Here is a 26,408-nt window from a genome sequence, read left to right as displayed (position 1 = left end):
GATGCTGCACCAGTAAATGGAGCATTGATGTCAATTTTCAAAATGTTGTCCTATCAATAGCCATAGCTTTTGATTTAAAAGGACTGTCTTAATCAGGCAGAAATCCACCTCTGTATTGCTTTTGTCATGCTTGACTTTTTTCCAAGGAGAGACTATGTAAAAAAATTCTGCCTGTGTAGTTTAGAATAGTTATATTTGCATCTCCCACTCTTTGGCTTCTTTTTGTCACTGATGGGTCACCCGTTAAATCCAAATGTGCACACTGATTATTTAAATACATAGAAATATGTTGTGGGGTACAGCCACAAATGGTGCTTACTATCATAATTTCATTGACTTCTGTAGAGGTTCACTAAGTTTCAACAACTGAGTTATCTGTCCCTGTGGGCTACCAGCTGTGATGGAAGGTGGACTTTTTTCTGAACACTGTAGATGTTTTTATTTGGAAATGTTAGTATCCTTGGGAAGGAGGTTTCTGTAAAAGACTTCCTTAGGAACAGATGAATAATTTTTAGGTCTGAATGGAGGCCATGAAGATTTTGGAAACCAGTAAAATTGTACTTGATCAGTGCCATATAAGGGTTAGTTCATTAATCATGAGTTACAATACGCTCACTGGGTGTTCTGGTGTGACACAAATGGAAAACTTCCGGTATTGAATTCTGCTTAATTACTCAGTTGGTTTCTCAAGCCTACATCTGCCATGATAATGAAATACTTTGGAATATGCAAATAGGAAAGGTAACAACCATTGGGTATCTCTTGCATTAATACTTATTATAACAATTATTATTTTAAATCTGCGTAGCCTTTTGTAATGAATCAGGTGACTTTCACCACAGGCATACAAACCAGTTCACATCTGTTTTAGAACTTTTTATAAAGCAATGTTTAAGATCTTAATCTGCAGTTTATAACATGAACAAGAAATATATTAAACCCTTTGTGATTACGTAGGCACTAATCTGACTTTATACAACCTATTTTATACAGGTCCTTATTACTACACACATGAATTAGAAGTTTTTAGTCGTTTGCTTTGCTCGGTTGGTCAGCAGATAGGGCATTCTCATTCTTGGGTGCACAAAGCAAGATCTGCTGAAATCAGATTTCTTTCTTTCTATGGTAAAACACCCAGTTTCAACAACACCTAAACAACATATACTGCTGTATCTAAGACCCAGTTTGAAGTTATCTGTCAAGCCTTTGAATGTTGTTGGTTATGTTTTGTGGAAACTGTGGGTACTTGCATTTGATGGTGAAGACCTACATTTATCCATGTACAAGGCATCTAGGTAAAGCGTCAGGAATCCCATAACCAATTAAAGGAAGTGATGCTGAAAGATGTGTGGATCCCCTGCATTGGGAAGACTTTCTCCCTTTCTTTTCATTAGGGATACATTCTGGACTTCACAGGTGTTGGGCACCTGTGGACAACGTGGTCCTTGAATTTTAAGTCATGGCACCTGTAAATGCCTCTTAGCAACTTAAACACATGGAGCTATCTAACTATATACAGGTAGCAAAAGCAATTACTTCTTGTAGCCATCAAGACTGTCCTTAATGAGTCTGCACTGAATAATGGCCAACAGCCTCATAAATGAATAAACGCTGTTCACTTCCATGTGAAGGGTGATTTGTTGTTTTATTTTTTTTATTTGGCTAATGGGAAGAAATATTGCTCGTGGTTTTAGCTGTGGGTTTGTTGAGTTTTTGGGGGGTTTTTTTTCATTCTTACTGGACATCAAGGTAAAACGGCAGACAAGCAGCTTGAGCTCAAGCTAGTAAATGTTTCCTGACATTTTTAAAGCTAAGCAATGGTAACATATTAAGCATGTAAAATAGACTATGTTAACTTGTTATTCATTACTGCACTTCAGCTGTTATGTTCCTTGTCAGTGTGGTCACTCTTTAATAATGAACACCATATAATGTCTTCCTTGCAGAGATCTGAGCTCATCATAAACACTTGGTGTTTATGCCTCAAAATCCTGCAACAATTGTAAGCCCGATATACCTGTTTTAAACATAGGGAAACTGAGGTACACGCAGTTCAGTGACTTTCTTGGTCTCAAACTTGTTTTCTGCTGGGATTAGAAACCAGCATTCCTACTTCCAGATCATAAACTCTGACTACAACATCCTGCTTCCTCAAAAATACATTGAGATCATAGTCGCTGGCCATATATTTGAATATAGGCCGCTCTCCTGGGATTGATGGGAGGCTTCTTGCCAGTTTGGAACTGAACATATTTTATAACTCCTTGGACTTAAATAATGCCTGCATTCAAATTTAATTCCAGACCTTCCTTATCTTCCCTCTAGACTAGGTATAATTTGGGACTGTATCCTTTTGTCCATGCAGATTTATATAAAATTGCTTAAGACAGGAGAGCATCTCTGAATGTGGAAAAGTTCAAAATGCCTTGTTCAGTTCATCTTCAAAAATGTAATTTAAATTAATGTAATTTGTATTGTGTTATGTCAGTGAGAAAAAAAACAAATCAAAACTTCTTGTGTGAGACCATAGTTTAGAGTGGTACAGCTTTCAGCAAGTTCTATTTGCAAAATGATTTCTGTACAATATACTGATGATATTTAGGCTATACCACGTTTCATGAATATTTAGAGAGGAAATACTCCTAAATGCTCTCCAGATTCCCATGATGAAATGGTATTAAACATACCTTTGGGGGTGGTGGGGTTTTTTAAATTCCTGAACCTTGGATGTTTCCACAAAATTCAGAAATGATCAGTTTTACCTATATCATTGTACATCTAGGTTCTGAATGCTGATTACTTGAATACGTCTCTGAATGCAAGAGGAAAGGATTTTTGAAATCTTTTATTGGACCAACTACATGTTCAGGATAGCTGTAGACCAGCTGTGTCTCTGCATCTTTAGTCCTTGGAGCAACTTGAAATTTATATTTTAAATAGAAGAGATTTAGTAAAGAATATTTTTCCTTGCAGGGCATCTTAAAACTTTGGACGGTTTAAACTTTGGACTATTTCCATATTCCCCTACTTAAAATCAAGCTCTCCATATGAAAATAAATTAAAGTAAAATCACATATCTATTCAGAAACTTTTTCTCAATCTCAAATCTTAAATGTCAGAAGTTTGTCTTAACATTTAATGCTGGCAGATCCCAACAACAAATGAGGCTGCTTTAGCTAGTAAATGTTCTGCACTTTTATGAGTCTGGAGAGTATGACAGGAACTTGAATCCCATTTATTGCTGTGTCAGCAGCCCAGAGTTGTCTGACTTTTATAAAAGTTGATGATGACAGTGTGAAACCACAGTCATAACTAGGGGCCTACCTAAATTATAATGAGGCAAAGGGATTTTCGTGGGCCACTCATGGTGGACAGAACCCCCCCCCCCCCCCGCTTTAATTGGCATGGGGACCCAGCAGCCCCACCCCTCACTGATGATTGACCGAGGGGCAAAAATCATGGCATAATTAGATAGCAAAGTCCATGGAAATATCAAATAACTTACCTCATTATTATAAGATCTAAGTATAAAATGTAAATCTAAATTGAAATATATTATGGATATAAATGTATACACGATATGAATTGTAACTAATATCAGCGTAACTTATTATTAGTGTTCTACCAAAAATTTAATAATCCTAAATAATGCTAACCTTGATAGAAACAGTTCTTGTTAGTTGTTAACTGCTAGCATGGAGCATCTGCCAGCAGGTGCAGCTGACATCCTGCCTCTGTAGCTTGAACTCTTGTCCGTACACCGAGATCACGCATTCTGCATCCTCTGAATTGGTCGGAGTGGTAAGGCAGCATTTGTGCCAAGTTGTAGAGATGTGGAAACCAATCAGAAGCAGACCCCCAAAACACAGTCACAGCCAAAGGTATCTGGCAGTCGTTGACAAAGTTCATGTAAGCAGCACTTCCTTGTCATGCTCTTTCCTCCAGCCAGGGATTGATTTCAGTAGCTGAGGGTCAAAACTCAGAGAAGGCACCTGATTGGGGTCAAAAATGCAAACAGCGCTAAAAAAAATGGAGGCAGCCAGTTGTTTAAACCACAGTGGTAGTGACTAATCTTATTTGTTGTACTGATTCAACTTCACAGCTATTGCCTGGAACGGTTCTTGTCTCTGCTGGTTTTCATGTTGACAGTTTGAAAGTTGTTGTGATGCCATGTCTTCGACCCAACTTATCAAATCCATCAGCTCGTTGCGTGCTTGGTGGATGAAAGCCTCCCGGCCTTTAAACCATGTTAGAAGCTCTATAAACCAGATTGCATTTTCAGCCACAAACTTAACTTGGATCTTCAGTGTTGCCCTGTCTTAAGAGACTGCATAGTTTAAGCATGCATTGTGTACTAGGTGTGATTTCAAGCTCCTTGCACACAAATTGGTGGTAGGACTTCATACTCTTTGCGTGGCAACGAACTGCGTGAAACCATTAATTCCACCATGTAAGCACTGGCTCTGGTAGAAGTGGCACGGTCTCACGTAGATCCCCACTTTGGACAATAGACTCTCTGTACTGAAGCTTGTTGCCTGGACAATCTTTGAATGTTTTTTTAAAAGAGGAAACCCAGCTATCCACATTAGGAACACATGTGCGCCAAATGTCACTTACTGAAGAAAGGACATGTGCATTACAGGTGACACGAACAACATTGGCATCATTCCATGGAGCACATGGGAGAGAGCTTTGTACATATACATTGCATTATCAGACAGAAATGCTGAGATCTTGTTAAATTCTAAGCCATAGTTTACAACAATCTTCACTACAGCTTGTGCCACGGTAGAAAAATCGACAGATGCAAGGTGACCTGGCCCTGTTTGAAAAACAGGCAGGTTGCGGTCTGTCCAGCGCCCAGGTACAAACAAAATGTGCAAAACAGAGTTACCTTGGGCATCTGCTGCTTCATCTGCTACAAGCAAGGTTGATTCATATTCTACCAATGCAGATCTTGTAGACTGAACATGCAAAGCAATTACTCCTGGTAGATAATCTTGGCAAAGCTTGTTTGCACATGGGAAACTGCCAGCACCTGGCACATGTTTGTTTATGTAGTTCCTTAATGTCGGGTTATCAATTTTCTCCAAGGGAATGTCGGTGGCCACGAATGTCTCCACTAGCAAAAATGTAGGCTCTCTTCTTGTCAGCCTGCTTTCAGTGGTTCTTTTAAAGATGGAGGCCGTAGTTGCTTGTTTCTTGCTCTGACCTTCAGCCTCTGCAGCAGCTTTTCACTTTATATGCAAGTGGGACTCTAAATACCAGTCAGTGCTGTTTTTCCTCAACACATCCATAGTCACGTTGCAGGATGAACAAAACAATTTACCACCATCTGCATGCAAGATTCCTACAGGGAACTGCCTTGCACAATCCTGACCTGAAATATATTTAGCTTTCTTAGATTTCTTTTCACTCATTATCTTCAGGTTTCTGGTTTCCTTCATCTGACTTCTTAAAAGATGGCACCAAAACCCTTTGGCTTTCCTGACTGGTGCCTTCACTGAGTTTACAGCACTAGCTCAGTGTCTCAGTAGCAATCTCTCAAACCTCGTGCTCTATTGCCACAGGGATTGCCACACTTTCTTTGTATTCCAGTTAAGTTTGGGGTTTTTTTGAGTGATTCGGTCAAAATCGCAGGAAACGCCATTTTTTGTGGTGATCAGTTTCTGTGAAAATCGGAAAACCATGATTTAAGTAGGTCCCTAATCATAATCTAAAATGCAAAATCAGTCATTTCACAGAACAATAATGCCCTTGAGCTTTTTGCCTCATTTTTTGCTTGTTGATGTAGGCAGCACTGCATATAGAGAGAAATATACATAATATATCTATTTTCCTAAAGTTACACTGAATGTAACAACTCTGTGCTTTGTAGTTTGCCAGGGAGGTGGTAAAGATAAGCAGTTCCCGTTGATCCCGAAACTGGACAGTGCATTGCTTTGGCCCATGAAAAGCCAACTGAGCAGGCAATTCTCTCCCCTTTACTTTGACTTACCTAAGTATGTTTAAAAATATGCTAAAAGTACTAAAATGCTAAAAATAGACAAAATAATGTCTGAATAAATATTGCTAATGTAAGCAGGGGCTCTAATCATTACACATGGCACTGTTGCATAATCACAAATGGGAAAAGACTTAGTCCACGCAATTGTTAGTGATGAGGTCCACCAGCAATGTTTCTGTTAGATGTTGTTCTTACTTTGCAAATGTTTCTGGTGCACTAGAGATCAGCCTACAGTAACTTATTTCTCTTGTATGAATTTAGAAGAGCAGTCATGAAAAGCACAAAACTTTATTTTACAAAATACTTCTGGATGCATGGGTAAGTCAAGGTTTTGACCCGTCTTCATTATACACAAAGACAAAGCCCAGCATCTCCTGTTATCTTATCTTGATCATAAAGGACCATGCACCTTTTATACCTTTTAAATTGTGAGTATTTTATATATATATATATATATATATATATATATTTATTCTAACTGCGAATCAGCTCACAGGAGTGTTTTTAGTTCCCTCTCAGAGCCTTGAAGACCTTCATTTGAGGAACTGAATTGGAACCTTATTGGGTAGGGTGGCACTTTTGGTTCTTTCCCTTTCTATGAACACATGCAGATGCGGAATTTGGTTGGACTACACAGGAATGGGAAAGCATGTTAGGAAATGTTTGCAGAGAGTTCTTGAAGGTATTGCAACCCATGACTCATGAATTTGTGTCTGAATAAAGTACTAGCTTAAAACAACTATGGATGCTACCTTTGCAGCTGTAGTGACAGTTTGAACCAATCAGTGATGTGAGGTATGAATCATCAACAACATCGTTTGAAAACTTTGGATTGCTTCCTCCTTTCACTGGTGGAACAACACTAAGCAATGAATCCTTACCTTCGAGGATCTTCTTTTGTACAATTTATTACATGGATCTGCTATTGAGATATATTTCTAGAGGTATAAATTAGATACACACAAGAATCAAAGCAGCAGATGTAGTGCCATAGAAATTAAAATCCCCAGCTATGCTGAGTTCATCTTACTGGAAAGACAGGGTTTGGTTGTCCACATAGCATTTATTAGACATTGCAGTTTACAAACACTTCCTGCAAACCAGAAATAAATCAAATTATCACTATAAGGATTTAAATAGGTCTAAATTCATTATTAACAGTAAATCCTAACAAGAATCATACAGATGGTATTATGTTTTCAGTGCAACCTCAGCTGGACTTTTTATTGGTGTACATACTTAGAGGCACGATTTTGTACCCTCAGGAACATTGTGAGAGCAGTTAAAAGTCCTTTAGGCAACCATATTCCTGATTTGTGTGTAGGTTCACAAATATTTCATTGAGTTTAATTGAGACCACAGATAACCGCAAGCATAAGAATGGAAGCCAGGTTTTGAAATGCTGGACCCTAACTTATAAAGCCCGTTGCTTTAAAAAAAACACAAGCCCTTGATTCCTGTCCCAGATATTTACACTCAATATCCACCTATTTCATCTCTAATGAATAATTCATACATGTATATGTGAATACTGTATGTAAAACCTTCATTAGAGAAACAGGGCTTCTGAGTTCTGGAGCATATACCAATATCTCCTTCTCAGGTGTTTCTTTGATATGCCAGAGGAACATCTTTCTACTGAAATCTTAATCCAAAATTTCTACGGTGAAATGACTTTTTATGCGGCTCCCAGTCACCATCAGAGAGAGCTTTTTCATGATCCCTGTTTCTTCTGCAAGGAAGGGTATTTCATGTCTCATATATAATTTTTTCTTTGCTGGCTGATTTCTATTAAAATCTGTTTATTGTTTCAGAAATTCATTTTGAAGTGGTATATTGCATTTCTGAAACTTTAAGCCCTCTGCCTTCTTCCAAGTCCAGACTCTTAAGTATAGGGAATGAGGTCTAAGGATGTTCCCTCCCTTGGGGTTGCAGGCTCCAGGGCCATACCAGTCACATGGGCTGGGAAAAACAGAACAAGACTTATCAGGGGAGATCCATCTCTCAAGGGGGAAGAAGGGTATCTCAGCAACAGCCAGGTGCAGCAGTAACAGATACTTCTATTCCACAGTATCTTTCTTGTTGTTGGTTGTTGATGATGTCAGCAAACTGCTTTATACACCTTTCATTCTGGATATTATTTTCTATTTGCTCATTAGAGCTAGGGCAGACATTCAAAAAGCCTGAGCCTGAATTGATTTACTCTTTGCTGGTTAGCCTAAGCTGTGCAGCTTAAACTGATTAACAACTAGACAGATAGTCTCTGTTAAATCAGGATATGCTGACACGTGCCTGCAGTGGCTCAAGCCAGAAGACAGGGGGCACTAGAGCATGCCTGCCAGTTACTGTCAAAGGGAAGGGAAAAGAGACACCCTCCAAGGCTTTCACCCCTCCCTGCTGGAGCGAAGAGGGTGTGACCAGGCACCAGGTGGGGCTAGCAGACACAGGGGATACCAGCTACCAACTGGGGCGGGGGGGGGGGGGGCAGGGGAGCAGGGAGCTGCTGCCAGACTGAGGAGTGTGGTTGGAGAAAAAGTCCTTTCTCTGAAGCAAACATGTATTGAAGACAGCAATTTGCAAAGCATACAACAGGGAACTATCAAAACTCTTTGCTTAAGCTAAGTTACAGCTCAGTAAAACGCAGCATACACAACTTAGTCTAACTTAAAATGTAAAGCAGGAAGATGAGACAGCCTTGCATAAGCCTTACTAATCCTGAAGGCAGAGTATCTCCTTACAGCCAGGCATTCAGAAAGGCTTTGTTTAGGTTTTACAGGTTCTGCTTTATAATGTAAATGTAGCTCTCTGCATTCTTTGATTTGCAACTTCTAGCCAGAAGTTGTCTGCAACTTCCCTTAACTCCATCTCCAACACATATGTGTGATGATTGTCAGGTCTTTGCCAATACTTTCCACCTCCAGTAGAGATGCATAGGGGGTGCACGGGGGTGCATGTGCACCCCCTGAGAGCACTAGTGTCAGCCAGCATTCCTGGGCAGGGGGTGGGGGGCAGGTGAGAGCTCTGGTGTCCCCCCTGCTTCTCCTGGCCAGCGAGTGCACCAGGAGAAGCAGTGCCCCCACAGCCGATCCAGCCAACCCGGAAGTGCCAGCAGCACGCCTCTGTCAGTTGCAGGTTGGGGCAGGATCGACCCCCCCACCGTTACCCCCAGCCTGTGGGATTGGCCCTGGGGGAACCCCCTACAGTTGCTAACTGTCCAGTCAGGGGGGGCATGTGCCCCTCCACTTAGGAGGCAGCCTCTGATTGGAGTTTACTTTCCTGTAAATTAGTAGTTCATGTACAAAAGTGGAGGTTAAGCCATTAGTGCGCTACATTTTTAGAAACTTATGAACAGCCATTTTTTGTTAATAGCGTTATCCAGTGAAATAAATGTATTTGTTTTTCTCTGCGATGTCAAAGTGGTACATGCCAGGGTGGCAGTAGCTTTCAGTTACAAACACCGACTTAGTAAACAGCCACCCCCAACGTAGCATTAAAAGTCCGTAAACACCATCTAGGAAGAAAGACTTGTCTTAAAGACGAGCATCTAGAGATGGTAACAGTTTAAAATGTTATGGCGCACCTGATGTTTGGAAGGATCCAGAAGGGCACTGTAGACATAACAAATGTGAGTGTTGTGGGGGGGCAGGTGGGGGGTCACTTTACACTCAGAAAGAATAAGCCGCCTGTTGGGTGCAGTGCAGCAGCTCCTTTACTTCTCACTATAAATCCAAATCTTTATTAAGTCAACCCCGTGTCCTTCTTTTCACTTCATTGGGCCTTGGATGAAGCCATTGATGTGGAAAGCATTGTTATACCCATTTGTTAGCAAATGTTACACCCATTTATTAACAGATTTTGTGAGACGAAAAGCCGTTATCCAGATGTGGTCAAGATATGCCAAGATCTTCTATTCTTAAGCTATAGAGGTCACTTGAATGTCCATTCCTGTTCAGGTCTTCAGTATTGCAGTAGGGCAGTTCCAACTGAGCTATGTTAAATAAATGAAGCCAATTGAAATACATGTAAGTCATTTTTAGCTGTGCAAATTCAACAGACAGTTATTTCTTCTAAGGGTGTGTTGTTCACAAAGATTTGTCATACTTTGGACAAATAATTTTCAGACTTTCGGTTGTTCATCTACATTGCGTGTTGTGCTAGTGTTTCTGTTCCATGTAGAATGACTTAAATATTTTAAACAGGAGAATAGCCTTGTACCTAGCATACTTCTTATGTGAATTTCCAGTTGGATAATATTTCATGCTGAAATCTGTGAAACTTTGATGAATCGCTGGCACTTTTCTGAAGATTCATGACTTATAAATAACATGAACCCCTGAATTATAGGTAACTGAAGTCAGTACATTCCTTTTAAAAATCCAGTCCTGGTTCACAGAAGAGAACGTTTCCTTCTGAATCTCGCCAAAACCAGTATCTGCATCCCCTATTTTTGTGTGTATGTGGAGTGCAGACCCTGTTTGTCTTATGGTATTGCAAGGAGACGGTGGTTACGACCTTGGCTTCCATGCTAAACCATGTTAGTGGCCATGAAAGTATGCATTGCAATTTGTTTTGGGAGAGTGTACAATAGAGCTCTTAAGGGACTTGTTTGAACTACCAGTAACACTTCTGGTTAAACTATTTAATAATTTCTTCTGTATAAATGAACACTTGAAACTTGTGTTTTAAAATACCCTATATTTCTATTTACTTGTAATAATGTGTTGCATGATTTAAAAGCTTGACAGCTTTTCTATGTTATCTTTTTCAGTTTAGAGTCTAATTTTTTTACAGTGTCCAGCTGAAATGTAAATGCTGTTAGGTATTTATAACCTTTGATTTGAGAGTAATGTTTCTGAATGTACCAACAGTTGACTTTCTTGTACTTTTCAACTGTACCCAGGGACCCAAAGTAAGAACGAGTCTGTATTGTTGCAGGTATTGTGAACACCCATAAATAAGTGTCCTGGATCTAAGAAAAGATGAACAGAGGATGGGCTTAATGTCCACTTTTATAATGGCTTGAGCTCTCCTTCTGCTCTGGAACGGGGTAACAGAAAAGGTTGTCTAACTCCTGCCTCCTGATTGTACTATATTCTAAGATACCAGGATTGAATATTGTGTGGTGAAGGGTCAGGCACCAAAAGTTTGTCTGCTGGTTCCAAATTGTCTTTAAATACAGATCCACTGTGCTTATTCACTTGTTGACCATTTCCAACTTTCTATAAAGCACCTATAAGGTCAAGTGGCCTTTCTAACTACAAAGCAAGATGAGGAAAGTTTAGTGATGCTGTTAGCCACGAAGAAACCCTACTCACACTGGCCTCAATGTCTCACTTGGTCATGTTAAATGGGTAAGCAGCCCTCCAATTCCCATGAGAGGTGGGGGAAAGGAAGGCGGGAGTGGGGTTGGGGGGGGACCCTTACTGGAGTGTAGGGGACCTGCTTTAAAAATCTCATTAGATAATCTGATGTAATGGAGAACACCAAATCCTAGATTTTCTTTAACTTAGGTGAACTGTTTTGAATTTCATGCGCCTTCCTGGTGGTACTCTGTTTTGCTTTTTGAAAGATTGTGGCACAATGGAACACTGCGTCCATCTCCCCTGCAAATGTATTGCATATCCTTCCATGTGAGGAATTTAACCATGTGTTTTTTTGGTTTCCAGAATAGCCAGGTTAAGCCTTTTTAAAAACAGAAGCCTAGCATCAGTCACTCATTGGACTCTCCTACATAAAGAGCCCGATTTTCAGTAAATTGAGCACTCGGCCACTTGTGCTGATTTCAGTAGAGCTGCCCAGTGCTTTGCAGACTTCGGGTCTTTACAAAGATGATTTCCAGTGCCTCCTATTGATGAATGCAAGAATAGTGTCTGTGTGTATATATATATAAATCTTTTATGAGCGTTGCAGCTTCTTTTAAACAGCAAATGCAGACATGCTGGTATAATTCCTCCCAGTAGGAAAGAAAATGGGATTTAACATTTAACTTCAGAGTTTGAAATAATCATTTCTCCTGAGTTGTAGTCTGGAATATTTTCCCAAGACACTATGACAGCCTAACGAAAACCCATTTAAGGATAGTTGAAGAACCACATGCAGTGGTCCAGTCTTGATGGTCCTTCCTCTTCTCTCCCAGACTCGTTCTTCTCTTTCAGTTCCTTTCCTGGGACTCTCTTCTTGCTCTTTGTTTCCCCTTTTATTGCATACAGCCCGGGATAACCAAGTTTAGTGTTTGCCAGTTTGCGCCATATGTTGACTCTTTTATTTCTTTTTCAGTCTAAATGATGCAGAATGCTGTGGACAGGCTGTAACTTAAAATGTTTCCCTTCCTTTCCATTTGCTTCCTTCCAGTGTTAAGCTTTCACCTGTTTGTGGAGTTTGTGCACTCTGCTCTATCTGTAAATTTGCATTGTAATGCATTTGGCAACAACAAAATAATTCTTTGGCATTAAAAAAAAGACAGATTATTAAGAGCAAGGGGCATAATCATAAAAGCCATGAAAATATTTGGGATGACTTGATGCCATCTCTTTAGGCCTCTGTTTCTTTTTAAGATGCTTCTTTTTTTTAACACCATTAACTTAAAAAAAAAAAAAAAAGAGGTGAGTTTACACTTCCTTGATCGTTATGTACTAGAACAAATTTCTCACTCATAGTAGGAAAGAACTGCTTTCTGGAATATTCTTTACATGCCTAAGTTTTGACATCTATGAATAGTACCAGTCCCACTGATTTCAGTAGACCTGTTCACATGCTTACATATTCTGCTAAATTGGGGACAGTAATTTGCCGACTTGGAATTTGGAGGACATGTGAAGTCCTCTCTCTTCTGTTTCATTTTTATTTCTCCAAAAGAATAAAGACAGCCAAACAAAGAGATGGAATTCCTATTTACTTTCAGGTACAAAGAAAGGCTGTTAAACTCATGACCTTGTTACATTGCACTTCTACCGTTCCTAGGATTTTTTTTTTTTTTAATCAGGTTTCTTTTCTCTTTGAATTAAACTTCTAGTGCTGCGAAGTTTTCCCTTTAGCTTGTGTTTATGTATTTAAAAGATTTTTCTCTAGGTGGGTACCACAGAATTGCACAGCGTGATGTCTCGTTGGACGAAGACTTTGTGTACAACTTACATCAAGTAGAAAACTTGATGGGCTTCGACTTTAAAAACTATACCTCGCTTTTTTTTTTTGTATTTCTTGTTTGAAGCCTTTTGCTTCTACTTCCTGTTGGGCTAACAGTGTTTTCCTCCATTTGCACAAAAGAACAAAGTTTAACATTAAACAATTATTTGTATTGAAGAATGCGCTTTTCCAAGCAAAGTTGCTATCAAAAAGGTGCTCTCGCGGTGGATCATCATTCAAGTTCAATACTTTGTTGCCCTCTTACATCTTGAGACTGAGAGTCCAAATCATAGTTACACAAATTCCTGTTTTTGATGGGGGAGGGAAAAAAAAAAAGACGCCCTAAAGCCAGACACTGAAAGTATCTTTGAAAAAGTTTACACGCTAATAGGAAACCACGGCAGAATGGCTTATGCTACCACCCTCAATTATCCAATGTTCACTTCTTTGCTCTGCTGACATGCTGTGGGCCATGATTTTTAAAAGTAATAAAATCCATTCACCTTTATATTTTTTCTAAATGTAAAGCTTTGCTATTTCTCAGTAGGATCATGCTTAAGCCATCTGTCATTTAAATAAATGAGAATCTTCTAGGTAAGTGGTTTGTAATAGGGGTTCTTTTTGCTCAGTGACTGGGCAAATGAGCTATATAGATCACAGAATTAAAATTGCTATCATCCAGATAGAGAGAACCAGTGGTTTCATATAGGAAACCCTTTATTGAAATAATCTTGGCAGTCACATTGGAGAACGAGCTATAGCTGATCCACTTTGGTACAGACAGATGCAACAATTGTATGAGATCAAATGATACCGATATAAACTGTTACAATGTAAGGGGTACATCTGCATGCTCCTGTAGCGATACAAATGAAGCAACTTTAACCCCATTTCTTTCATATTTTTTCTTTAGCTAAACTTGGATGGCTACAAAAACAAGTTATATAGCTCACCTACTCTCATGAGTCATGACCCTATCAACTTAATTTCAGCAGGAGCAACATGGGTACCAGTTGTTGACCAAAGTTGCATCCATTTCACAGTCTCAGGACTAAATCTATAGAATTTGGGAGAGTAGGCAGATATGTAAAGACTTATTTTCATTTATATGTTCAAAGTTCCCAATTATGACTTTTTTTTTTTAAATCTTATAGAGCCTAAACCTTTGCTGGCCACTCTGTGTACACCTGGTTGTGATTCTTGGCCCTGGATTTCTTTCCGCCATGTTTCTTGTCTTTTCTTCCGCAGTTCCATCCTCAATGATACAGGTCCTTTCTGCATGACTTCTCAGTTCCCAGGTCTGGCTATGTGATCTTTGTCTTGGCTGTCCACCATTTTCAATACTCATCCTTGCCCTTTTCTATCTGATTGCTGTTGTATTCCTTTTAATATAGCTTCATTCTATAAAGTATTTCAAGATACATTTTTTACATGAAAGTTGTTTCAAAATGCATGTTCCTGGACTTAGTGCTAATAAGCTTATGCAACAATTCTAAGTCTTATAGCTAGTCATAACTGGCAAATCAGGCCTTAATGATTTCATGTATTGGTCTGTAAATCAAAAATTTCTTTGTGGTTTGTTTCTTTTGCTCAGTTGATTGATAAATGCTTGCAAGACAAGAATGTGCATCCATGACCTTATACTGAGGTCAAAACTGAATGGTTTCAGTTTTCAGCTTGATGATAATAAGCCTGGATATCAGTATCATCACTAGGTAACTGATGTATTTGCATTTATTTTGAAGGGCATCACATGCTTCCTATTGCATCTTATCAAATAAAACTTTGGACCTCAATAGTATCTTGGATTTGAATGGCTGGTTTCAAATCTGATGGTGTTCCTCCCCTTCCCCCAACACACACACATGCTCCCTATTATTGTATAGATTTGGCAGATCTGTGATTGTCCTTCATTTTATTTTTGTTCCTGCTTAGCTTTCTTAAGCCGTTGGCACATATTCATTTAAAGGCTCAGTGGGATCTGATCCCTGATCCCAACATTCATGTTTCCTACCATGCTACATATGCATGGCAGGAGGCCTGATTTGGGGATCAGATATGATATAATCATACCCTTTCTACTTGCCAGTGCAGGGGTAGCCCGGGACCATGATCCTGGGCTCCTCCTGCACCAGCAAGTTGAAAGCAGGGTGCTCACAGATCCAGCCTGCACTGGGGCTAGCACCAGACTGCACTGGGGCTGGGTTAAGGCTCTGGTGCTGTCTCTGGCTGGAGCTGACAATTGATTGCTGACAGTTGTCGGCCTTGGCTAGGACCTGTACATGTTCATTTTGTGTAGAACGTTTTTATGGCTGGTTTGCCATTTTATGGTACCTTATATGAACACGTTAATCATGGCGTAAATGTAACTTAAACTGTACAGAAGTACTACTATCCATGTAGTACTTTACCTCAACAAAATGGTCAGATTCAGAGTGTCCATGTCCATTAATTTTGCTAGTCATTCAGCTGTACTAGTTTTTATTTTCGTTTCTTGAAAAATGTTAGTTTGACATCAGTAGTTATTATAGTGTTTACAGAAGTTCCCCTCAGCTGCCATATTTATAGGCTAGATTGCCATCAAACTTTTGTCCATTGATCCTCCAGCCAAGAGCTACTAAACTAAACCCATGTATAATTAAATTTCAAATTATGGCAACCCATATTAAAGACAAAAACTTGCTATAATCTGCTATCTTCATTTAATTTACTATAATCTGCTATCCATCTATCTGCCTCTCTATAGAATTAGGGCAAAACCTATTTACATTTTGACACTGAAGGTGTACAGCTGTGTTGTGTACTGGATTAAGTATCTATCTTGTTTTAAGGCATTCAGTGATGATATTCATGCTTCTCCAAATTCAGGATTTTCAGCTTCTGTTGTTCAGCAAAACTTTTCTTATAATTACTTTTGTTTTGAATGTTGTGATCACTGATCAAACCCAAAATATGTCCTTTAGACTAGTTCATTCAAAGTGAAGTCGGGATTTGGAAAACAGGCGTTCCTGCTTTTTCCATTACAATCCATGAATAAAAACATGGGCAAAGAATGTGAGATCTCCTAATTCTAAAATGTTGCAGTGTATGAACCGGGTAACTAAAGCAGGTAAGTATCTAAGCAGGTGAAGTTCTTTAAATCCCTTTATTTCAGCACCCTTTGATTGCAATGGGAATTAAGCATCTGTCCTGCTTAAATACTTTTGAACATTTATATTGGGCAACTAATTACATATTTAGGCACCTAAGTACTTTTGAAAATATTATTTAAATCTCTGGTTCTGTATCTGGGAACATACTTGAACTTTCATGACAAAGTAGTATATTACTATTATGTCTTTGTTATCAAGTTTACCAAGTCTAAAGCAAATTGAAGTGCAAACAAATTGGCAGGACAAATTAATCTCTGGCATAGATGGGTAAAATCTTGGATTAATAATAGAAATGATGTTGGCCCTTTGTGTTGTCATCATGAATATTTGCATCCTAGAATATGTATTTTGCTGCAGGTACATTATTCTAGAATAAAAACTAACTGAACTGCAGATTTGCTTGTAATTTGAAAGAGAGATGATCTGAACAACAGAAGTTCGGTATTCCTGAGTTCTAATCTCAGTTGTCACATGCTTTCTGTGCAGCTTTGTCAAGTCGATTAATCTTTCTGTCACAGTGTACTCATCTGTAAAATGGGAATAGCATCACCTGCTTGTGTGCCTTATGAAGGTGTTAATCATTGTAAAATACATTGAATTCCAAAAATATTGCATGTATGATGAGTATTTATGTCAGGTATTTGTTCATTTCTTTAAGCATTTATCAAATTAAATAGTTTTTATGCCCGATGCATGTCATGTACAAAGTCATCTCCAAAAATGTGCGATTCTTTTATTACTTTGCAGAAATCCAAATTTGCAGCAATATGGAGTCAAACTCGTTTCTTAGATGTTTCATTATTGACCTTTTGATTTGATTCTTTGTCATAGTGGAATATCTATGTCCAAGAAGAGTAACATGAGTATTTTTGGATTCTTATTTTCTTTATACCTATTTTACAAGGATATGCCTGAGATTGGTAAATAAAGTTACCTGTACAAATGAAAGGAAGAACAATGTCCAAATTCTCTCTCTCTTGTTTTTTTTTTTTTTTACACCTTTTGCAACCTTTTGAAGTCACAGCATTTAAACCGGGATGAAATTAGCTTTGGATCTCAAAGAGCCTGACCGTAGTTTCTTGATGTCATTGGGAGCCTTTCCGTTGACATTTCCTAGGCTGTGAATGAAGCCCTAAGCACCTAATTCTGCCTTTGAGTGACCAAACTTAAAGATTCACATGCATGGTGTTAGACAAACTCTATGCTATTTCTTAGTCTCTAAATCTTCATTAGTGTTTTATCATTTGTTTGCAGAATATTTTTGTTGTTTGTTTACGAAGAAAGCATTTTATCCAATCTTAGTATGTGGGTATTTACTTACATTTGGGCTTTGCTATATTTATGGGTTAATTTTTGTTCCCCGAAAACATAAAGCACAGAAATGAAGAGTGGGAGACAGACCTTATTTTAATTAGTAACACTAGACTTATCTAGGCCTTCTAATGGTTGATAATGATTAGAAAATACTCCTACTAGACACCACATAAACTTTTCTCGTTCCTTCTTTTCTGCCTTGCCACAATGCAGTGTTTTCTTATCTCCAAAGATTAAATGTGCCCATTTTGCCTATGCAATATTTATATATGGATAGGAAATAGAAGTCAGTATCCAGATTTGTTGACCCTTGAGATCTAATATTGACCTCTGTGAGTATTAACTTCTCCGATCGATAAATGCTGTTATTGACCTCAAAGAAAAGTCAATATCTGCTTGTTAATTTGCAAGCTATGACTGCAAGAAAATGTTACACATTTTGTTCTTCATTATCACCCTATTTATATCTATTTTTTCATGCCTTCAGTATTTTCACCTGAGATCATCATGTCAAAACATTTCAATCCCAGCTGTTAGAAGGTTGGAGAGACAGGCATTATACATTATGAAATAATTGATGAGTAGTACATGTTATTTTCCATACCTCATGAAAATGGTACCCAGAACAGTGGTATAGCAATGTTGTGTTTTTTTCCTTTGTTGGCAAGTCCAGTTCACTTCCTTTCTTTTTCTTTAGCGCACTTCATCAAAACATTGCACAAAAGTTGTATATTTTAGCTGCCAAAAGAACATTTCTACCTAAACATAAAAAGGATGAAAGAGTGACTTCTGAAAATGCAGAGACTAAAATGATTACCAGAAAGATCATAATTAATGTGCAGTAGATTTTTTTCTGTTTGCAAAAGTATGACAGGTTTCCAGACAAGAAATTGCTCTGCAGCAGGTTTGAATATAACAAGATGACTATAAAAAGTTATAAATGACAAAGTATTGGTGGAGAGGTGTTATTTTGTATCATAGCTGTTTTTGTATATAAACATTGAAATGTCAGGTTTTACATAGCTTGAAATGTCTAAAAAAATGCCTATTGCTGAATTTCAAATGTCATAACAATACTTCTGCATATATATCACTTTGATATTTAAACTTAAAAACCTCATAAATGATTTAATATCACTTTGGCCTTGTTATGATCTAACTGCCAAAAGAGGCAAAGAGGCTGATTTTTATCTGGTCCACAGAGTTGTGTTTTCCTTCACACACGACAAAGCACAAGTCTGTTAGACTTTTACAGTCATTAATTTTGTCTGATATGTGTGCAGTGGTCTTGGAGAATGGATTGCCACATTTAAGAAGCTTCCCCCCCCCCCCCCCCCATTAAATGACAATGTAATGTAGTATTGAATAGCGAGCATAAGACTGTAGTGTAATTTTTACAATAAATTTGGTGTCTGCCTTTTTGTCACTTATATTGCTGATTTAATAGAAATAAAACATTGCCTCTTTCATCTGAGGAGCTGAAATTCACACCTCTGCGAGGTAAGGTCAGTACTATTACATTCATTTTGCAGACAAGGGAGTGTTGGGTATAGGAGAAAGCGGCTAGACTAAGCCAAATTAAATCAATATCTGATATAGAATAATAATTTTGCAGTGCATCTAGAAATAGGCTTGTTCCCCTCTGTAATATTTTTTCCACTAATAATATTAATATTGTTTCCCCCCCACCCCGTAATATTATTTCCCCTAAGAGTGATGGGCACTCTCCTTCAAAATGCCGTTCCTTGCAGAAGGTCTCAGACTCCCCCGAGATAAGCCTCGCATCACTTCCTCCCCTCGTCTATGCTTAGCACCCCACGTTATCTCCTAAGAGTTGACAGAAGGAATTGCTCAGCTGAGGAACTCAGGGTAGCATGGTTTCAAGTTCAGACAAACTCAGTGGTACAGAATTGGGAATACGGGGCCTGGATTTGTGCCCGCACCCAGTGAGGGAGACACTTACAGCTTCTGGATTTGGGGGCCAATTATGTGTCAGTCCAAACGTTGATCAGAGCAACCTACAGGGTGCTCTCACTGACCTGGTCATTGCTAGCATCATGCCATCTGCCAGTTGGGTGTTGCTAGAATACAGTGTAATCCAGCCAGCTTTTCGCCATGACCTCTTCTCTGGGAGCTGCAAAAAGGGGCACTGGCATCAGCTGTGGTGTCTCTGTGTTCAGTGAGGACTTTTCCTTAACCAAAGGCATCCCCAGCAGGTGTTCAGCTGCTTTCCATTCTCCTTAAATTGTGTGGGAGCACTTCAAAGGGGGTGAAGTGAGCCTCAGGAATTCGAACATCCCGTCCTTTTGCTCTGTCCAATAGGTGATCTCTCTCTACGTGTTGTGAGTATTATTATTAGTGATGGAGAGATTACTCTTGATCAATGCATAACTCCCGGGGATCCTTGTTGGTGAAGAAAGAAGAAAAAAAAAAAGATGTGTTTTACGGTATATTCTAAATTAAAAAACAAAAAAATCCTGCTGGAATTGAACTGTACATAGTGCATCAGTTTGTAGCCTTAAAAATACCATGTTTAATTACTCAGGGTATAAAATTGACAGCACAGCTCCTGATTTCCATAGCTGAAATAGTTTTTAGGTACTTATTCTAATCATCAGTGTGGCACGAACCCCACAATGATATGAGATGAGAAACTTTGGATTATTGGTGTGCTCCAGAATTTGCATTATTAATGGCATTTTTCTTCGTATTTCCTTTTTCATGGAAAAGGTCCCTACACAATTAAAATATCAAATATTTAAATTCTGTAAAATGGATCTGTTTTAGCTTTACTAAAGAAGAAATTTGGAGAACCATGTGGGTCACAGTTTATACTGTTTACCTTTAATACTTTTCCATTTTTCCTGTATTAGGAGATTAGTGAAAAATAAGCTCTATAAATTAAGTTTCATTGCAAAATTATCTTCAGATGTACAGCAGTGAAGATGATATTGGGTGATAACACTAGAGTGGATTTTGTATAAAGCAATTACAACTTGAAAACCACAATCTGAATGAAAATACTGCTCAAGGTTTTCTGTAATCTAGTATTTAATATGAAAAATCCTCCCTTTGGAAAGTACTTAAATTACCTCTATTAAACACCAGACAACATAGCTAAGGTGTTAAATGCATGTTACTGACTGAAAAATACCCCACTGATACCTGGTTTCACACAACATCCTTTAGCAAGTCTAAAAGTTACATACTGGCAACACCATTTTGCCTTTCATTAGGATTATTCTCTACTTAGAATATTGCTGTGGTTTCCAAAATATATTACTTTGTTTATTCAACCACTGGGTTTCATAATTCAGCGTTTTATGTAGGTGAGCTTGGCTCCTGTTAATTTTTTGCATTCATAGAAGCAAAGAGATACTCAGAGAGAAGAAACGTGCCTTTTGTAAAATATAATGTAATACATGTAGCCACACACATTTTCTTGACAGATTACAGTACAGAAGTTGAAAATGCATTGGGTTTAATATTGCACTTTAAGCAATTCATTTGTGAACTTATTAATTTTGCTCAATAATGCATAAGTGCTACTTCTGCATATAGCCCTTATCCTTGTCTACCACCTCTTGTCCCAACCTGGATGTGTATAAATCAGAGTCAGAAAGTACTTTCCCAATTCAAATGAGCAAATGAAGCCTGTTCATTAATTGCAAAGCCCGGTCTTCCATTGTGTAGGGGATTTTGAATGTAGCTTCTAATTGGCGGGGCGCTTCCCCAGTATCTGAGGAAGAATATACCTCTAAATATTTCATTGAGTGGACCTTTAGAAAAGTGTCTGTCTAAAGCAGTCACTTTGAAATAGGCAGAATGCTACATTTAGAAGGGTCAAATTATTCATCGGAAACATGCAGCTTATCCTCCCGGTTTCATTGTAGATAAATAATATGTGGTTGTGTACTCAACCAAATCTCCAGTGATGCCTTCGTGAATCAAGACAGTTAAGTCAAGTGGCTACAGGTTTCCGTCCTTTCAGGATGATCAAATTGAAATAGCCCATTAGGAATTGATTTAAACCAGTTTAGATAAGCCGAGTCTTAGTCCTGGCCCTTGAGGCTTTGGCTACTAAAAGTTCACTCGGAACTGGGCATATACCAGCTCCACAGGCCATCAACTTTATTAGTGTGGAGATAAGCTGATTAGATCTTGTCAATCAAAGGTGCCAATATCTCAATTGAGAGTCTCTCTCCCTCTCTTTGTCGCCCACTTCAATGCCTTAAAAAAAAGAGAGAGAGAGAGAGAGATGTGTGGTATGCATCCCCATGGTTGTCACCAGGCAGGGTGCAAGGGTCCTGTGATGATGTGATGACTATATTAAAGAGTACATCAATTTGTCTTAAAGTGTTTTGATTTTTTATGATGGCATTAAGCGAGAGAACATTGTGGTTGCAGCTTTACTAGAAAGCAAAGAGTTCTAGAAGGAGGGGAAAAAAAAAGTGTTTCTTTGAAGCCTACCGGGGCTTTGAGTCTTGCTGTGCCAATGGGCGCTTAAGTGCTCCTGTAACTGGCATACTCTGATCCACCACCAGCTTAGGTACTATTCTTCTGTCAAAAATTATTCATTTATATAAAATTGAAAAGATGCATGAATGTTTAATCTTTACAGAAGTCCTTTTAAATATTAGTCCAGCATCCCTTTTTTTTTTTTTTTTTTTAAGCTGTTTGTCTGGTAAAGGTTTGGTTGGTTGGGCAAATAAGAAGCACTGTCAATTGGTGATCAATTTAGGAAATCATAGTCTAGGATTATACAGTGCTCCTCTTTCCAGAAGTGCATTCTGCGCAGCTGTTCATAAATACATGCAGATATTTGTATCTCTTCTTTGGGGAAGGAGAAACTGGAGAAATGAAACATCAGCTGTAAAAATGCAATAGTGCAGTGTTTCAGCCTTAGGCTTCATCATATAGTTAGTAAAAGATGGTAGAGAGGAAAAACTGGGCTTTTGTTCTTCACATCTGAAGTTTGCTCACACCATGCCTCCCTCGTACTTCAAATGCAAACAACAGAAGCCCATCCTTTTCTTCCATCACCCTACACTCACCACCCAATGAAGGCTGGAGCTACAGTGCTGCAGAACTACATTGCCACACTGGATTATCTCTTTATCAGCTGTTCTTCACTCCACTGTATCAATTTTCTACTAACCAATCAGACACTTCTCTCAGAAAAGACTGTTTGACTATTTCTCCTAGATAAATATATTTATAGCTACACAGATCCACACCGGCATCTCCCGCGCTGCTTGTCGCAGGGACAAAAGGGGGAACCGCTTGTTCCTTCCAAGGGACTTGAAGCATGTCCCTTCTGGAGACCACTGTTAGCTGGGTGGGGGGGATCTCAGGAAGATTTGGTTCAGTATGGTACAGGAGTTTTGATATGCCTCCATTTTGCATTGCAAGCTGAAAACCCCTGGGTATGTTTGCACATTAGTGAAAGATGCTTCATTGTGATCTCGCCTCTATTGCTGATTAGTCAGGCTTTCAGGGTGCCCCGTTCGGCAGAGGCTGGCAGCCCCCATTAACACAAAAAGAAGGATGTAGCAGTAAGCTGCAGTTGTTTGTTTTTTTTGAGAGTAAAGATTCAAGAGGAGCTTTTAACTCATTTTATCCTACCCTTTTTGTGGGGAAGTGGTAGGGAGAAGAGATTGGCCTTACATCTTGTTTAAATTAATTGGAATACCTTAAGTGTATAGGTAAAGGTACTGCACTGTATATTTTTCTTCTTGCCCGCTACTGTGTTAACAGGGTGCGTCCTGCAGTTAGAATCAATCAGAAATAAATGGGTTTTAAGAAATTATCAAAGGCAATACAGCAGACCACTAATCAAACAACACACACTTCTTGTGGTCCCTCACATATTGAAATCGCCCGCTCATTGCTTAAAATCTTCTGGTTTTGGAGCTTAACAAGAAACTTGCTTAGAGCTCTAGTTTGCCTTTTATTGATCTCCTTTAACTTCATTAGTCATATTTCTCCCCAGACTAGCCTTACGTTTCTAAGGTGAAACTCTTTGTCATCTCTGCCTTTTTATTTTGTAGCAGGCTTCTGGTTGCATGGGTTGACTGCATATTATACATCTGAAGCAACAGTATCAAGAACTGTGCGGTAATAATCAGCAGTAACTTAGTATTTCAAGATGAGGCCGGTTTTATCATGAGTCAAATACATCATTTGGAAGTCACTAAAAATATGGTGCATGTCTTTTGAAATTACAGGCCACGTACGGTCCTAAGGGCTAGTATTTGGGACAGAACTCCCTTCTGCATCAATGAGGAAGATAATGTTAAAATACCTTTTCTTCCCCCCCAATTAGCCTATCAAATAGCAAGCAAAGGGTTTGATGTTCTTTTTTGGAGACAGAGATTTTTTTGTGTATATAGTGTTTTCTGGAGTTCAGTTTGCGCGTAACCAGGGAACACGGCTAATTACATACTATAGTGGAAGGAATAGTTTACATGTTTAGTTGCTAAGTTTTTATTCAAGTGCTGTGGGCACTAGGAAAACTGGTATTTTAAGTTTGTAGCACATCTCGCTGGGAATGGAGAGCAGCGTAGGCTTCCACAAAGACACGTGCTGCTCCTAAACACTGTCCCAGCAAATAACAAAACACTGTTTCCTGTTTAATACCAGCAAATACAGAGCACTGCCAGAATGATTTGCATGCTAAAGCACTTTCTGAGAGTGGAAATGCAACGTTCTCACCGGAAGTGCCTTGAAAGTCATTTAAGGGACTGTACCTTTAAGAGTGCACCATATTGAGGGGGCTTTGATGATTATGTAATGTTTATTCAGGTTTGCCTGTAGATGCACACTTCATAAATAAAACTTTTTTTTCTTTCTTTCTTTCAATGGGTTTATTATCCAGGCAAACAAATAGGTGAAGTTTCTTGCACGTTCACAGCTCGCGTGCAAGCATCAGAAAGGTAGCGTCATCAAGCCATTGTTTCCTAATCACATCTGATTCCTAAATTTTGGAAGAAGGCAACTATGTCTCCCTTCTGTCTCACTGCTTTTGTCAGCTGAATGATCTGCAATCGGTTAGCTAAGGCATTTTGAGAGAGCCTTTTAAAGCAGCAGAATAAAAAGAAAGCACTAAAATTAGTTCAGTTTGTCGTGTTTTCAAAAGGTCCTCCAAGCCAAGTCATCTCCCAGACATAATATTCACTGGCTATGAATATACTGTGATTAGTATACAGAAGTATATTGTATGTGGCACTAGAGGCCAGGTTAAAGGCATCCTCTGTGAACTATCAAAACACAGAAGCAAAGATGTTTTAGTATTAAAAAAAAAAAAATCAATATTTGTTTTATGTTCTTCCTTGGAGCATTAGTACATCTTCAAGCATTAGACGGCCACAAGCATCTATTTTTCCCTGTTTACCCTGCAGCTTGTCAGTTTTGTAAGCAAGGGAGAAATGTAAGTGTATACTGGAAAGGAAACTTAGCTTTGCCTAATCTTCCTTTTCAGAAGGCTTTTTTGATTTAAACAGGGTTGCCAGAAAAATGTAATTTTTTTTTAAATAATAAACAAAAAAGCCCTCAATTTTTACTTTTTATTTTTGAATTTGTGTTATCAGTTTTGTGAAGGGTTTCACAGCTCTTCTGCTTTTGTAGCAACATTCAAATGCTGTTTTGATCTACATGGTTTTATCTTACCCATCACATGTTTGGGGAATTCTTATATGCTCATTAATATGAACTGAAACACAATCACTTTTGTTGGGGGGGGGGGGGTTAGGGAGGGAGAGGAGAGGAGATTTTTCTTAAATTAAAGAGGGGGTGGGGAAAGAAAGGAGAGTGAGAAAATCTTTTCCCATTTCTTCCCTGAGGCTGAACAGTTTATCACTCCATCCTCGTTCAATAGAAGTGAATTTTATAATAAAATTTTCCCTAATCGGGCTCTGTCAGTGAGGTGTCTTATCGTGGGGAGGAAAATGACACCGATCCTATCGAAAAACAGAGACGATGTCACCGAGTCCCCAATCACAGCTACTCAGCTTCCATATCTACCTTCTCCACAAACACCAAGCACTGCTTTTTCATAAGAACATCAAAACCTGGCAGTCATTAAAATTGCGCCCGCGTAGAGTTGCAGGGATCAGCCGCACTAGCGCAAAATGGGATGTGGGAAAACAGACCCTCTAAATGTGCTAATTCCATTGTCACGTGTTTACGGCTTAATTTTAATCAGTTAAAAAAGCCACACATTGCAATAAATTGGCATTATCTTCTGTGACACCAGAGGACACAGTTGGTTCAAGGATTTAGAGGGTCGCTGGCAACAGTATATAGTGTTACAGACAAAGTATTTTTACGCTTGAACTACGGTAGCTAAGGTGCAATCCCCAGTTAAGACTGCAAACAAAGACTATAACCCGCACAGTACTAAGTTCAACATGCAGACCACCTTCAGCCTTGAGACAGTTTAGAATACTAAGCTGAATATTGCTGGAGAGAATTTTCTAATGTGATGGTTAAAGGTAATTTGTTGGCCGACATTTTAGAGGTAGCGTCCTCTCCTATCTACACTGTAACATAATGAAGAAAGAGCTGTTCCCAAAGCCCCGGTGTTCGATTTGCATTTGGTTTCTAAACTGAACGCGATTGTTTACAGCGTGCCATTGGATTTGTGCATCAAAATTATATATTGCATTTTCTGTTTTTGAATACAAGGAAATGCAGGTAAACTACCCAACTGCAATTGAAAGGGGATATTGTTTCCTAATGCTGCTGCCTCCAATGAAAGGTTTATGAAAAGTTTAAGTTTTCTAATTAGGTGGTATCATGGGTCACATGAGAAT

General features: G+C 38.8%; 1 protein-coding gene across 3 annotated transcripts in view; it reads left to right on the top strand.

Moving 5' to 3' along the window:
- Positions 1–26,408, top strand: part of VTI1A (vesicle transport through interaction with t-SNAREs 1A) — a 352,105-nt gene that overhangs the window by 85,560 nt on the left and 240,137 nt on the right. The window lies entirely within an intron of this gene.

Source organism: Alligator mississippiensis, chromosome 6, assembly GCF_030867095.1.
Source record: "Alligator mississippiensis isolate rAllMis1 chromosome 6, rAllMis1, whole genome shotgun sequence".
Classification (NCBI taxonomy): Eukaryota; Metazoa; Chordata; order Crocodylia; family Alligatoridae; genus Alligator; species Alligator mississippiensis.
The sequence above is the reverse complement of the archived record's forward strand: the minus strand, read 5'-3'. Positions and strand labels throughout refer to the sequence as shown.